This window comes from Echinops telfairi, unplaced genomic scaffold (assembly GCF_000313985.2).
Source record: "Echinops telfairi isolate 266 unplaced genomic scaffold, ASM31398v2 ScPeMD7_23;HRSCAF=83, whole genome shotgun sequence".
In the NCBI taxonomy this organism is placed as follows: domain Eukaryota; kingdom Metazoa; phylum Chordata; class Mammalia; order Afrosoricida; family Tenrecidae; genus Echinops; species Echinops telfairi.
Window position 1 is genome coordinate 62,866,044 of NW_022103920.1, and position 15,998 is coordinate 62,882,041.

A 15,998-nucleotide genomic window follows, 5' to 3' on the forward strand; every position below is an offset into this window, starting at 1 on the left:
GACTCCTGCTTGAGGTCAAACGTAGCCATGGGAATAGAAAACTGTGAATGCCACGGCGCCTAGCCATCCTTAAAACCGCCCACTCTGCAGGCCCATATGCGTCAGCACAGGCGTTTGGCAGAGGCCCCGTGGTGTGGCAGAGACGCTCGACTCCCCAGTAGTCATTTGACTCAGGATTTGGAGTCAGAGGACCTGGGTCTATTGCCTGTGTCTGTCCCTTTCTACTACGTGGTGTTGGGCATATTACTTCATTTGCCCTAGCCTCAGAATAGTCATCTATCTGAGTATAATGTGGGGGCATCTAGCACATGAACGGCTGTGAATTTTAATCAACTTCAGAGAAGGTGTGTCTAAACGTCCCTCCTGGAATAACTTGCAGGAAGCAACACTGGCATCTTTTTTTTTTTTTTTGCAACACCGGCTTCTTAGCTACATTTTCTGTGATGGAACTGTGATTGTAATGTCCTTGAAGGCCATTATTTTGACATTTTCTTTAAGGCTACTTCCTAACGTGACTCGGTTATTTTAGGCAAGAGTGTTTTCAAAAGACCTAAGTGATGTTATTAACAAATGGGTTACATCTTCCCCTCACAGACTTAAGCCTCTAATTATACCTTGAGCTGATTTATTAGTACTACAGGCTTAAACATTTCCTAACTATTAAGACTGACTAGAGACTCAGGATAACTGTCCACATGCAAGGGATCTGAATGGCGAAAATACTACAGAGAAAGAGGTGCTGCATGGTGGATGAGTCACAAGGAAAGCCTCTGAGGAAGGTATTAATTAGGGTAATAGGAAATTATAACAAGTAAAATATGGGTTAAGTGTCAGTGAATTTCCCTTAAGGACATACTTCCTGTGACAGCAGGGAAGAGTCTTCCAAGGGAGGTGATTAAAGCCTCCAAGCCTGAGACCTTCACAACGAGACTGAACAGAGTCCTCCTGAACATACCAGAGAGAAGAAGCCTGCCTTGTTGGGTGGTGGGCAGGCGAAGGTGACCTCATATCATTTTATACCGCGAAGGGCCTTGAGTCTCTGCTCTACCCAATAATTGCAAAACAGCACGCAGTTCCCTCCCTTGAGCATATAGTTCTCATTTTTAGGAGCACTACTTGTTTCAGGGGGAATATTTCCGATATCACTTGTTTGAATATATAAACGCTGTAAGTTTGCCTCCACGTTGAAGATCCAGTATATATTTTGCTCACCTTTCCAGTGAGGGAAACTTTATCTTCTCGTTTCCTCAACCCACCAAAATCAAGCCCGCTACCATCGAGTTGATTCCGACGTATCACAACCTTAGATAGGGGTTTGAGGCTGTAAAGCTTTATGAAAGCAAAGAGCTTCATCTTTTCCCCAGCAATTGCTGGTGTGTTTGAACCACTGACCTTGGAGTTAATCGTTAATACGTACTTGATAGGGCCACCAGAGTTCCTTTAAATTTCCTCACAGATTCTAAAACGTTTTCAATGTGAAATTGACTTTGATTTTTTCATATTTGATTCTTCTTTTTTTTTGCATATTGGCACACAATTAGTTCAGCAACATGAAGAGATTAGCTCTAGCTCTTGGGAACCTAAGCAATAGATATGACATTAAGGACTGTTGCAATGATTAGGATAGGATTTACGTCTGATTAGGATAGGATTTACGAAGTGCTGTAAGCATCTCTGTGCTCCACAGGAGCAGTTCTACCCTGTTCTATCAGGTGGCTATGATTTGGCATCAAATGGATGGCACTGAGCTTGGTCTGGAGTTTTTATGGCTGGTTTGGATTTCAGACTACAATAGACAGCTGTGGTAGTTACATAATCTGTTGTCAATTTGAGTGAAGGAATGGAGTTTAGCCTGTCAATCAGGTCACAGCTTGATGACTTCATTTGGAGGTGCTAAGGAGATAAATAGCTCGCTGGAGGCGGGACCCACGCTCACTCCCTGATAGACTCTCTACTGATAAAACGGATGGAGCTATGCTGATGGCAGCCAGATCCCTAGAGATGGCAGAGCCATGTGGAGACCCCTGCCAGTGTTGAGATGTTTACACCCCCGTTGGTTCCACAAGAATTTCCAACCACTGGCCTGAGATCTTTCTGCATTTGGCATCATTGCATGTGCTGCATGAGGCTGAAGAGGACTTTATAGATTGGTATCAGACCTATGCTAATATCAGACTTATGGACTTGATCTGGACTGGGCTGAGGTGTTTTCTCAATGTTCAATTGCTCTTGTAATTAAAACTCTTTCTTATTCACATGAGTCTTCCTAGATTGTTTGTCTAGTCCATCCAGACTGACACAACAGTAAGCTCTCCCTAGGCCTACTTTAGTTTGGATCTATCCTCACTCCTGTGCTGGTTAGGTGGCCACCTAAGCTGTAAGAGTGCCCAATAAAATGATCTTTTAATTAAAAATGAAAAACAAAACAACAACAATAAAAAAGAACAAACACTCACCAAATCTGTTGCCATTGAATCGGTTTGTCTCATGCTGAGCTTGTGCCTTAGACCAGAACCACACTCCATCGGGTTTTCAATGATGACAGTATTTTGTAAGCAGATTGCTAGACTGGGAGGATTTGAACCACTAACCATTTAATTTTTTTTTTCAGTTGAAAGTTTATTTTAATTAAAGATTCATGGGACAAGCAGCTCTCCTGTTACAGTACTTTATATATGGCTCTTATCGAATAAAATAGACACCAGGCAGGGGGTCAAATTTATAATAGCACTAAACTCTTACTTAACTGTAGCACATGAACAAGGAAGCAAGATTTCTTATACTGGCATTGAGATTGTAATATGTCTTCACATGCACCGTGTTTTCTCCAGTCATTTAATTAATAGATAGCATTGGATTGTGCCACTCAGGGACTCCAGATGACCATCTATATGGAATAATTTCAGGGATGCTGGGAAGATCATCCTTCCCTATCTGCTTGCTGATATCTGAACAGATATTCTTCTCGCACAAGAAACAAGCGGGGACTCCTCTTGTATCCTCTAGCTCTTTGTCTAGCATCCTCTCTAATGACCACTTCTTCAAATCTCTTCCTCTTAGGATCCTCAAACGAGTGGCATGGCTATTTACGTTGCCTATCTCAGAAACCAAACACTTCATTGTGCTCCTGCAAAATTTGTGCATGGGTCAAGAGGCAGTTGTACTAACAGAACAAAGGAATGCAGCAGACTTGAAAATCAGGAAAGGTATGCATCAAGGTTGTATCCTATCACCACACTTATCCGATCTGTATGCTGAGCAATAGAGCAATAGGAAACATCATGATAAATGGAGACAAGACCGAAGTTGTCAAGGATTTTGTCTTGCTTGGATCCATAACCTAAGCTCATGGAAGCAGCAGTGAAAAGAACAAAAGATGCATTGCATTGGGTAAATCTGCTGCACAAGACCTCTTTAGAGTATTGAAAAGCAAGGATGTTACTTTGAGGACTAAGGTGTACTTGAACCAAGCCATGGTATTTTCAATTGCCTCCTATGCATGTCAAAGTTAGACATTGAACAAGGAAGACAGACGAAGAATGGATGCATTTGAACTGTGTTGCTGGAGAAAAATATTAAAATTATCATGGACTGCCAAAACAACCAACAAATCTGTCTTGGAAGAAGTACAACCAGAATGTTCTTTAGAGGCACGGATGGACAGACTTCCTCTCATCTATTTGGACATGGTGTCAGGAGAGACTAGTCCCTGAAGAAGGATGTCATGCTTGGTAAACTAGAGGGGCAACGAAAAAGAAGGTCCTCAAGGAGATGGAGGGACACAGTGGCTCCAACAATGGGGCAAGCACAGGAACAATGGTGAGGAAGGCGGAGGATAGGCTCTGTTTTGTTGTGTTGTGCATTGGGCTGCTGGAGGTCAGCACAGACTCTGTGGTACCTAACAACAAAAATAAACCAGAAACTGGAGAGCCCTGGTGGTGCAGTGGGTTAAGTATTGGGTTGCTAACATCAAAGTAGGTGGTTCCAACCCACTAGCCTCATTGAGGGGAAAAAGATAAAGTTACCTGCTTCCTTAAAGATATGCAGCACAGAACCCCCTGGAGCAGATGTGCTTGGTCCTACACCCATAGGGCCACTCTGAGCCAGAGTCAGCTTGATGGCAAAGGATTTGGTCTGGCATTATACAGGAGTTTTGGACACATCTTTGGCTCCTTTGTCCTCCACATCTCCAATTCCTCTGATAGCCACGTTGTGTTGAATTCCGTTTCATAGCTCTCTGACGTCATCTCCATTTCACCATTAGTTTGAGCCACACAGACCTCTCCTGAGTGGCTACAACAGCCGCTAGAACTGGCTTCCTTGCTTCCTTTCTGGTCTCCCTTCCACCCATTGTTCACACAACAGCAGTTTCAGTTCCATTTCAAAATGGAAATGAAATTGTTGTGAGTGGACCGATCACAGTTTAGAAATGAGCATCATCCCAATTAAAAAATGCTGCGGAATGAAAGTTGAATGAGGCAGCTTGAGCTAATTAAATTGAGGATAGGGCAGTTTTAAAAAAAACGGGAGAATTGAGAATGGGGTTGTGGGGCAGACAAATCAATATAGTTATTTGCAAAACTAATCATTAAAGATTGGATTCTAGTTCTGTTTAACTATAGAAAAATGATCTTATTGGCCTAAGCAGTGCCTAACTTTTTTGGTTGGTGGTCTTTTCAGACATTTCCTTGATTCACCTGCTATTTGGTGTGTTTTGAGACCTAGAGATATTCCCATTATGAGTTCTCTATGGAGGGTTGATAGAGTTGATTCTGTTTTCCCTAGTGACCATGGAGAAAAGATTGAAGCTGTCAAGGATTTTGTCTGGTTTGCATCCACAATCAATGCTCATGGAATGAGCAGTCAAGAGATCAAAAGATGTATTGCATTCGGCAAATCTGCTGCACAACACCTTTTTAGAGTATTCAAGAGCTAGGATGTTAATTTGAGGACGAAGGTGTGCCTGACACAAGCCATGGTATTCTCCATTGCATCATATGCACGTGGAAGTTGGAAACGGAATAAGGAATATCATAGAAGAATCTATGCATATTGGAAAAAGTGCACTTTAAAGGCAAAGATGGAAAGACTTTGTCCTACATATTTGGCTATCTTGTCAGGAGAGACCACTCCCTGGAGAAGGACATCATGTTTGGTAAAGTGGAAGGGTGGTGAAAAAGAGGAAGACCCTCAATGAGATGGATTGGCACAGAGGCTGCATCAATGGGCTCCGGGTAGAAACAAGGACGATGGCGCAGGATGGTGCAGGGTGCAGTGCTTTGTCCAGTTGTGCATAGGGTCACTATATGTCAGAGCTGACTCCATGGTACTTCACAACAACAGTGAAGAAGAAGCTAGTTCTCAACCTGTGGGTCGCGACCCCTTTAAGGGGTCGAATGACCCTTTCACAAGGGTCCCCTGATTCATAAGAGTAGCAAAATGACAGTTATGAAGTAGCAACAAAAAATCATTTTATGGTTGGAGGGTCACCACAACATGAGGAAATGTATGAAAGGGTCGTGGCATTAGGAAGGTTGAGAATCACTGGTCTAGATGCAGGGTAAGGAATGATACCAGTCTTCTCAAGCCAAGATCACCAATCTCTCCCCACACCCATCTCAAATGTATTGTTTGGACCATCAATCGAGTTTATTCTTTATTGAGCCAATTAGGAGTATCTGAACAGGCAATTCTTAATTAAGCAAATAACATTTTTATGCCCAAGAAGCAGTTACTTAGGTATATGCTTTCTCTTTTGGGGGTACGTTTATTTTTCTATTCAGCAGCATATGTGCTGCTTTGTACATTTGCATTTGCAAAGGCCCTTATTTCATGAAATCCTTCTTTTGGAAAGTGTGCTCTTCAGTTAATTATCTACTTACAAAGGAGAGAGGATGATGTCATTGGAAGCCATTTATTCCCATGGATTTACATAACTTCAGAATGCAAATAAAATAACATTTTCTGAATAGTTCCCTGCATGGGTTTTTCACTTTGGAAGAAAATAAAAATTGACTGTAGATGCCTGGTAATCTTTTTTTTCTTTTGAAGACTATAGGTAATTTGGAGTAACTAATCTAGCTACTTTTACCCAATTATCTAGTTTGCTTCTGGCAAGAAGCATGTTAATGATAGAAATCAGGGAGGACATTTCAATGAAAGGAGCAAAGAGGAGCCCGATAATGCTTTGCTTATTCAAATCACCTTTTGTTGTTGGAGAAATGGCACTGCAACACTTTAATTTTGAGTTCAACCCGTCATCTTTGCCTAGACATAATCCTCTGACCACGGAGTAAAGAAGTGCTTCTCTCGGCCCTTCCACCAAACTCCCAGCTGCGAGTCGGTTTTTACCCATGACCCACTGCAAGGATTCAGATGGCTCCGGTCCAACTGCTTATTTTACATGGAGAGAGAGAGAGAGAGAAAGGGAACGAATAAAAACTTCTCTGTGGGGTGACTAAAACCCACAGCCATGGAGCGGATTCCAACGCCTATGACCGCCGATGGTTTTGCAGTTCTTCATGGAAGCAGACAGCATCCCCATCCTCCTGTTAAGCAGCTGGTGGCTTTAAACACAGACTCACCCACAGCACCACCAGGGCCCTTTGTAGAGTAACTGGAGGCCAACAAATAACGTTTATGAACTTGGCAATGCCTGTCCTGCCTTCTTGCTCTGGTCCTGTTGTTTTAAAAGCCCCAGACCTTGGTACATGGTGGCGACCTCTCTCTGGGAACTACCCTAACTTACAGATGTAGCAGAGTCCCTGGGTGATACAAATGGTTAAAACTCTTGGCTACTCACCAACAGGTTAGAGGTTCAAGTCCGCCCAGAGGTGCACTAGAGTAAAGGCTTGTTGATCTGCTTTCCCCAAACTCAGACATTGGAAACCCTATGTAGCACAGTCCTATTGTGGCACACATGGAGTCCCCATCAATCAACATGGACTTGACAGCCTTCGTTGGCTGTTTGTCAATGTAGAGCTAAAGGTTTCTGGATGGAAGACTGTCTTGTACTGTGGAGTGGATGTGTTTCCTTGATCCCATATTATATAGAAGGACTCAAAGCCAGTTTGGAGGACCCGGAGCATGGGAGGCTGATCCAGTTGAAAAGGTGTGTTAACTTAACTCTAGATGCTGGCTCTTCTCTAATCCAATCCTGGGCTGCCACAAGAGAAAAGAGTTCATGGAACTGACATTAGGGTTCTGAGAAACCCTTGGGGAGATTGAGGGGCGTTAGGTCCTAACCCCTAACCTCCAAGAGGAAAATGGCAGCCCAGAGCAGGGGGCCCCATGCTGTGGCTAGGACTCAGGGGGGAAGAGCTCTCTAGTTTGATGGAGAATGATAAAACCATGAGTGACTATCTAGGCCAACCCATAAGCACTCTTCCTTCCTTTTCCTTTCCCCTTTCAATACTCCATAATCTCAAACCACCAAAAAACCCTCACTGCCACAGAGCATTAACTTGACTTATAGCGACCCCTGTGTGTTTCTGAGACTGTTTATAGGAGTAGAAACCCCACTCTTTCTCCCATGGAGCTGCTGGTGGTTTCGAACTGCTGACAAGGTGCATCGCAGCCCAAAGTGTAACCCCAACTCCACCATTATTGTATTCAATACTCCACAGAGTTGGTGAATACAATTCAGAGAGGCAGCACTTGCCAAAGGATGCTATCAAGGAGTAAGATATGGTAAGATTTCAAAAACAAGTTGCCTCCTGGGAAGGGGAAGGAGCAAGCAGAGTGGATGGTAGAGGGCAGCTTAGAACACCAAAGGCACATTGCCTTGAGGGCCATCCTCATCCCAGTACAAAGTCTCCTCGGCCTCCTCCCAGAGAGCTCCCGTCTGTTGCTGCTTCACCCTAAAACCATTGGCAGCCACTGTGGCGGTTTTCTGAAGGGCAAGCACTATAAAAGCAGACACAACAACATTGAAGAACAATCATCCTAAGAAGGAATCAGTGACAAGATGGAACATTGAAATATGAAAATGGAAATAAGAATCGATAAATAGGAAGAATGAATTAGAAACTGTAAATAGAGGAACTCTCCCAGGACATAGCAGCCAGGAAGACAGAAAAGAGAAAGTAAGCGATCCAGTGATTCCAAACCCAAACCTGCTGCCGCCCAGTAGCAGTGTTAGATGAGAGAGCAGAAGTGCCGCATAGGTTTCCAAGACGGCCAAACTTCAAAAAGGAAGCAGACTGCTGTACTTGTATGCTTCTCCAGAAGAGTGGCGTCAAAGTGCTGACCTCTGTTTAGCTGCCGGGCATTTTAGGTACAGTGGCACCGGGACAGACTTCTTGATTCAGGACATAACTTATAAAATAAATACAAATATCTGTTCATAGTAATCTTAATAAGAGGGAATAAATCAATGGTGAAGAGGAAATATTTGTGAAAACAATGAATAGAAATTTCTCAAAATTAAGGAAATATCTAACCTTAGAATAGAGCAACTCATAGACTGGTAAACAGAATAAATATTTTTGAAAAGGAAAAGAAATCCAATATACTAAACCACAAAAGCTAATGATGAAGAAATTGAAGCGTTTTCACCATGTCCTTCAGTCTGAAATGGATCAAATATACAGTCAAGTGACTTAGTAATTATTGTTAGATCAATGATTTCTTTTTTTTAAATCATTTTATTAGGGGCTCATACAACTCTTACCACAATCCATACATACATCAATTGTGTAAAGCACATTTGTACATTCATTGCCCTCATCAGATCAATGATTTCTTCATTGCAAATACCTTCTTTAACAACATAAATGATGACTGGATGCATGGACCTTGCAAGCTGGAGTAAACAGAAATGAAATTGTACAGCTTCAGGACAAGGCAATGAAGAAGCTCAATGTACACAGCCACAAAAAGGCTCAGAGCCAACTATGGAGCCGCTTATCAATTGCTCAAAAAGTTGGATAAAATTAAAACAAGTCCACAAGAGCCAAAATATGACCTTAAGTCTATCCCACCTGGACTTTGAGAACATCTCAACAACATATTTGACACCTTGGTCACTCATGACAAGAGAATTTTAAAAATCCGAGTCTAGTGGTTAGAGTTGTGGGTATTGGGTATTAGTTGTGTAGGGCTGAGGGGAAGTGGGTATTGGGGCTGAATAGGAAAAGAACACACAAGATAAGGCCTTGGATAGACCCAGTAAGACAAGAGTAGAGTGAACACAATTCTGCTTCTGGAGTCCAAAAAGAAAAAGTATTTCAATGACTAAGAGTCTAATAATTCATACAAATCCTCCCATCATCCTAAAATATAGGAGCTGCTTACCGGCTCACGCATACACACCCACACCCTGAAAGAGCCTAGCCAGACAAATTGTTTTAAAAGCCTTATCTGGAAAGATTTTATTTTTATGTTCAACAACTAGTAACAGTCATTAAGGCAAGAGCTGTACTTTGTGCTTCCATTTCTTTCTCCTCCTGACACAGATTTTCTGTACCCTACTCCCGTGTCATTTCACTCCCCCCCAGACTTAGAGACTCGATGGCATCACACGCTGAAATGTAATTCATTAAACTAAGAAATAATTCAAATTAATGTAGTCAAAATGGATCTGTGCTGTATGTGGAATCTTCTTTGTACAGGTTAATTGGAGAATCGGGTAATTAAGCAACAATTTTGATTAGTAGATTGCCAACATGAAATGAAACTCAAAACTCCTCCTTTTTGCTCAGTGGTAGAATCTCTTGTCTTAAATATCAACAAGATGTTTCATCTAAGTTATTGAATGAGAAAGCTTAATTTCCAAGTAGAAAATTACCTCCCAAGAAAAAGAAAAAGGAAAAAAAAGCCTAGCTGAAGTATTGCTACCCTCCAAAATCCTATGAAACATATTCAATTATTAATATTAATGCAGTTATTATTTATTAAGTATTTGTTCTTACAATAATTAGGGTCCAGGTGATAGCTAAGCATCCACAGACATGCACCTTATGAGATGCCTGTCAACATTGTCACCTTTTTGTTGTTGTTGTTGAGGAAACTGAAGCTTAGAGATGGAAAGAATTTAGCCTGAAGGTGACACAACTCCAGAAGCCAAAATGATAAATGAGAAAGCAGCTTTGAGAGATATTTCTTGTTATTCACTGGAAATCCTTCCTATAGGCCTATAAGAGCAGAGAAGGAGATTAACAAAGAAGATGACATGCTGAGACACGCCTCTTTCTGCAGGTAGATCAAAGTTCTATTCCCCTCTCATTGTCCTATTGCCCTTCAGGCCCCTTAGATCACATTAACTGGCATGTGCCTTTGAGACTTGTGTCAATATGTGTCGAAGGCAGGAAGTCTGGGTATAAAAATAATGAGCACTGTTATTAAATACCAATAGAATGAATGAATCAGAACCACAAGGCTATCCTTTCATGACAGACAACTGTGGTCACGGTTTTCCTGGAAAGGCGGCCTGATACTCTGATACGCAGGGTCTGACTGTCAGCTGGTGCATTAGCTGTGTTGTTTAGCTTTGTTGGTGTGATAGACTTCTTTGACAATCTGGTGACATCTAGGTCCTCTGCTGAGAAAAAGCACAAGTACATATACTAGCCGTGCTATCACGACATTATTGGAAGGTAGAGTCAACAGGATTTCATGAGCGAAAGACAGGGAATGTAAAAGAGGACGACTCCCAGGACTTTGACCTGCGCATCTAGGAAACTGGGGTTGACATTTATTAGAACGGGGGGTTGTGATGGGAGGGGATTTGAGGCACCTAGCAAGAGTCCGATTTGGATGGGTGAAGAGGTAGGTGCTTTTTCTCACTACAAAGAGAAAGATTCCATTGTCTAACCCTCCTCTTTCCCTTCCCACCCACTTGACACAATCTCTCATTGGTCAACGGCTACAAAAAGTAAAACAAAACAAAGTGAAGTAAAATCCATGTTGTATTCCAAGTTTTAAAATCAATGGTTCTGCTTGCTTTAATTTTGCCTCTACGTTTTATTGTGCCCAATAAAATAAAATAGGCATTAAACGGACTGGCATTCATAGGTGCTGAATAAATATTTGTTGAATGATTGACTGGTAGTAGGGAAGCCACAGGACAATTACCCTTCCCTGAAAAGACCACACAGGAATGGAGGGGAACATGGCAATGTAGTTAAGAGTCTAAATAAGAACCACTATATGTCTCAGGCATTTTCAGGAAACCAATGAGAGATGAAAAATCCAGAAATCCTTTACTGCTGTAGACCCCAGAGACTTGGACAAAAGCCTTCAAACAACATACTCCATTAAAGAAAGAACTTTTGAAGAGAAAAATACTATGTTTTGTATGTGTGTTTTTTTTTCCCCTTTGCCTAATCTCAGCCTTGCGACTCAAACCAAGCATAAAAAATTGGTAGTGCTTTAAAAAGAAAGTCTTCCTACGACAAGAGAGTAAAGACTCAACAGTGTTCTCAGCCAGCAAGTGTAGTTGGCAGCAGGAGGGGCAGATAAATGATTTGGGGGACATGCAGCTGTAAGGAGTCCTGGTGGCTTAGTGGTTATGCATTGGACTGCTAACTGCAAGGTCAGCAGTTTGAAACTCCTAGCCACTCTGTGGGAGAAAGATAGAGATCTTTACTCCCATAAAGAGTTACAGTCTCAGAAACTCAACAGAGGCAATTTTACCCAGTCCTATAGGGTTACTTACTATGAGTCAGCATTGACTAGGTGGCAGTGAGAGATACAACTATAAACTGATTTACGAGGAAAACTAAAGGTAACCATGGGGAGAAGAGATCTGAGCTTTCAGGTGCAAGGCAAGCACACTGGATGAGTTGTAATCCATGCATAAAGACCCTCCTGAGGAAAAAAGGTGAATTTCATGTAGGAACCCTCAAACGTGAAGTAGGATATGTTCTGCATGGGTAAAAATGCTTACTACAGAAAAGAGGTTTGACTTTGAAAAGGAGAAAAAGGGCTACTACTGAGTGTGAAGGGGGTGTTAAAATTGGCGTGTCAGAAGCACATGACAGCTCCAGAAACAGAAAAACATTCTTCTTTTTGAAATATATTGTGAAATCCTCAGCTGTATGCTCTGAGAAACAGATGCTAAAACCGGTGGAGTGTAAGCAGTTTGTTGGAGGTTAGTAGGTTAACACCTGGGAAGACAAAGGAGGAAGGAAACAATTGGTCAGGGAAAGGCTTACTTTGAGATGTAATTCTGGGACCGAGAAAAGGAAAGACGTTTGAGAAAGCCCAATTGATCAGGAAGAAGGTTAGGCCACAATAGAGGTCGACAGAGTCTTGGGCAACCCAAGAAGGATTTGAGGTCTAAATATGACTGGCTAGAGGAAAACCTGCTGCGCAGATGGGCCAGGCCCTGGTGCTCTGTGCGCTCAGCCAAGATTTCCTACAAAGAATCTAATCTCAGATCAAATGCCGGGGTCTCTGGGGCTCTGCAACAAGATTCTGTCAACTAAAGCCCCTTCTAGCTATTTTTTGAATGAGAGAAACGATGAACATCCATGGTTGACAGACAAATGTCCCAGTTCTAATTATTGAGGCCACTTCACTATATAAGTGCTGTGGCCTAATACACTCTAACAATAAATTCGAGTATCAGCCACAGAAAACCAAATGGAGCACATTTCTTCTCTGACACACGTAGTCACCATGAGTTGGGAACGACTTCGTGGCAACTAAATGTGCCAGAGGCAAAGCAAATATCGTGACGTTCCTATTCCATGCAGTCCTATTTTCACAGCGCATGTTTGTTGGGGCACATCTTCTCTATAAAACCAGACCACTTCACTTGTCCTTTTAAAATGGTGCTGCCATCCCACGTTACAACGTTTTCTCATCCTAGAGTGAATCCAAAGCTTTGTAAGTAAAAGAACAGTTCCCAAGACATAGCAACCAACAATTAGGAAAAAAATATTAAAATACCATTTACAATAGCCTCTTAAAATATCACATGTCTGGTAATAAATCATAGCAAATACCCCTTTTCAAGAACACAATGAGAAACTATAAACATAAAATTGACTACCTTTGTGGGTAAACACAATGGAGAAGCTCAAGACCAAGAGCTAAAACAAGCCAGGGGATGATGGTAAAACAGACCATCAATTTCTCATATGCAACTTCAGGTTGAAGTTCACAAAAATCAGAAGAAGTCTGCAGGAGCCAAAATACAACCTTGAGTATATCACACCTGAATTTTGAGAATATCTCAAAGGAAGATTTGATATATTAAATACCAGTGGCAGAAGATGTGACAAGCTGTAGGAGGACATCAAGAACATCATTCATGAAGAAACCAAAAGATCATTAAAAAGAAAGAAAAGTAGCAATGATGAAACTCACAACCTTCCTCTAGTTCTTAAACGCTTCCTCCCCGCCACTATCATGATCCTAATTCTACCTTGCAAACCTGGTTAGACCAGAGGATGCACAGCGGTACAGATGGGAACTGGAAACACAGGGGATTCAGGACAGATGAACTCCTCAGGACCAGTGGTGAGAGTGGTGATACTGGGAGGGAAGTGGGGGTAAAAAGGGGAACCGATCACAAGGATCTACAAATAACTTCCTCCCTGAGGGATGGGCAACAGAAAAGTGGGTGAAGGGAGAGGCTGGGCAGTGTAAGATAAGATAAAATAATAATTTATAAATTATCAAGGGTTCATGAGGGAGGGGGGAGCAGGGAGGGACGGGGAGGGGAAAAAGGAAAATGAGGAGATGATTCCAGGAACCCAAGCGGAGATCGAGTTTTGAGAATGATGAGGGAAATGAATGTATAAGTGTGCTTTACACAATGGATGTATGTGTGGGGTGTGATAAGAGTTGTATGAGCCCCAATAAAATGATTAAAAAAGAAAGAAAGAAAAGATTAAAATGGATGTCAGAAGAGACCCTGAAACTTACTCTTGATTGCAGAGCAGCTAAGGTAAATGGAAGAAATGACGGAATCAAAGAGCTGAGTAGAATATTTCAAAGGGCAGCTCCAGAAGACAGTCAAATATTGTAATCAAATATGCAAAGGCCTAGAGTTAGAAAGCCAAAAAGAAGAACATGGTCAGTATACTTTAAACAGAAAGAGCTAAAGGAAAAATTCAAGCCTTGAGTTTCAATATTGCAAGATCCTACGGGCAAAATATTGAATGCTGCAGGAAGCATCAAAAGACGATGGAAAGAATCACAGAATCCCTGTACAAAAAAGTAGTCCATATCCCACCACTTCCGGCAATCTATATGAGCAAGAACCAATGATGCGCAAGGAAGAAGTTCAAGCTGCACTGAAGGCATTAGCCAAAAACAAGCCTCCAAGAATTGATAGAAGACCAACTAAAATGGTTCAACAAGCAGATGAAGCACTGGAAGCATTTACTCATCTATACCAGGAAATCTGGGAGACAGCCACTTGGCCAACCGACTGGAAGAGATCCCTATTTGGACTCATTCCAAAGAAAGGAGACCTAATAGTATGCACCAATTTTAGAACAATATCATCGATATTACATGCAAGCACACTTTTGCTGAAGATCATCAAATTATGGCTGTAAAAGTACATTGACAGGGAGCTGTCAGAGGATCAGGCCAGATTCAGAAGACGACATGGAACAAGGGACATAAATGCTGATGTCCGATGGATCTTGGCTCAAAGCAGAGAATACCAGAAGATGTTTACTTATATTTTATTGACTATGCCAAAGCAATTGACAGTGTGGCTCATAACCTACTGTGGATAGCCTTGAGACAAGTGGGAATTCCAGAACACTTCATGGTGCTCACGTGGAACCTGTGCATGGATTAAGAGGAAGTTGCATGAACAAAACAATGGAATACTACTACATGGTTTAAAATCAAGAAAGTTGTGCGTCGGGGTTGTATCTTCTCACCATACCTATTCTGTTTGCTGAGAAAACAATGAAAGAAGCTGGGTTATATGAAGAAAAATGATGCAACCTACACTATGCAGATGACACAACCTTGCTTGCTGAGAGTGAAGAGGACTAGAGGCACTTACTGATGAAGATCCAGGATCGTGGCCTTCAGTATGGATGACAACTCACTGTAAGGAAGACCAGTAGCCTTATAACTGGACCAATAGGCAACAGATGGAGAAAAGGTTGAAGTTGTCAAGAATTTTGTCTTGCTTGGATCCACAATCAATGCTCTTGGAAGCAGCAGTCAAGAGACCAAAAGACTGCTGCACAAGCCCTCTTCGGAGTGTTGAAATGTAAGGATGGTACTTCGAGGACTAAAGTGCACCTGGCCCAAGCCATGGTCTTTTTAATGATCTCATATGCATGTGGAAGTTGCACATTGATTGAGGAAGACTAAAGAAGAATTGATGCGTTCGAATTGTGGTGCTGGAGAAGAATATTGAAAGTACCATGCCCTGTTAAAAGGGCAAATTAAGTGCAGTACTGTCTTAGAAGAAGTCCAGCCAGCGTGTTCCTTAGAGGCAAGGATGGCAAGACTCCATCTTACATGCTTTGGACATAGTGCCAGGGGAGTCTAGTAGCTGGAGAAGTATATCATGTTTGGAAAAGTGGAGGGGAGCCAAAGAGAGGAAGCCCTCAGTAGCTGCAATCGGAGGCTCAGAGAGAGGAAGAATTGTGAGGAGGGCACAGTGTTTTGTTCGATGGTACCTAACAACAACAACAATATGAAATTTCTAGAGATAAAAAAAATATCTGAAAGAAAAAATTCACTTGTAATTGTCTTCTTGTCAAGGGAGTTCCAACTCATAGCAACAATACATAGAACAAACGGTGTCCTGGTCCTGCGTCATTCTCACCGTGGTTGCTCTGTGTGAGCCACTGTGGCATCCACTGGATCAATTCATTTCATTGAGAGTCTTCCTCTTTTTTTTTGCTAAACCTCTACTTTATATGATGTCATTCTGAAGGAACTAGTGCTCCCTGATGACATGGCCAAAGTGAGACAAATCTCAACATCCTCATTTCTAAGGTGTATTTTTTAAATCATTTTATTGGGGGGCTCATACAACTCATCACAATCCATACATACATCAATTGTGT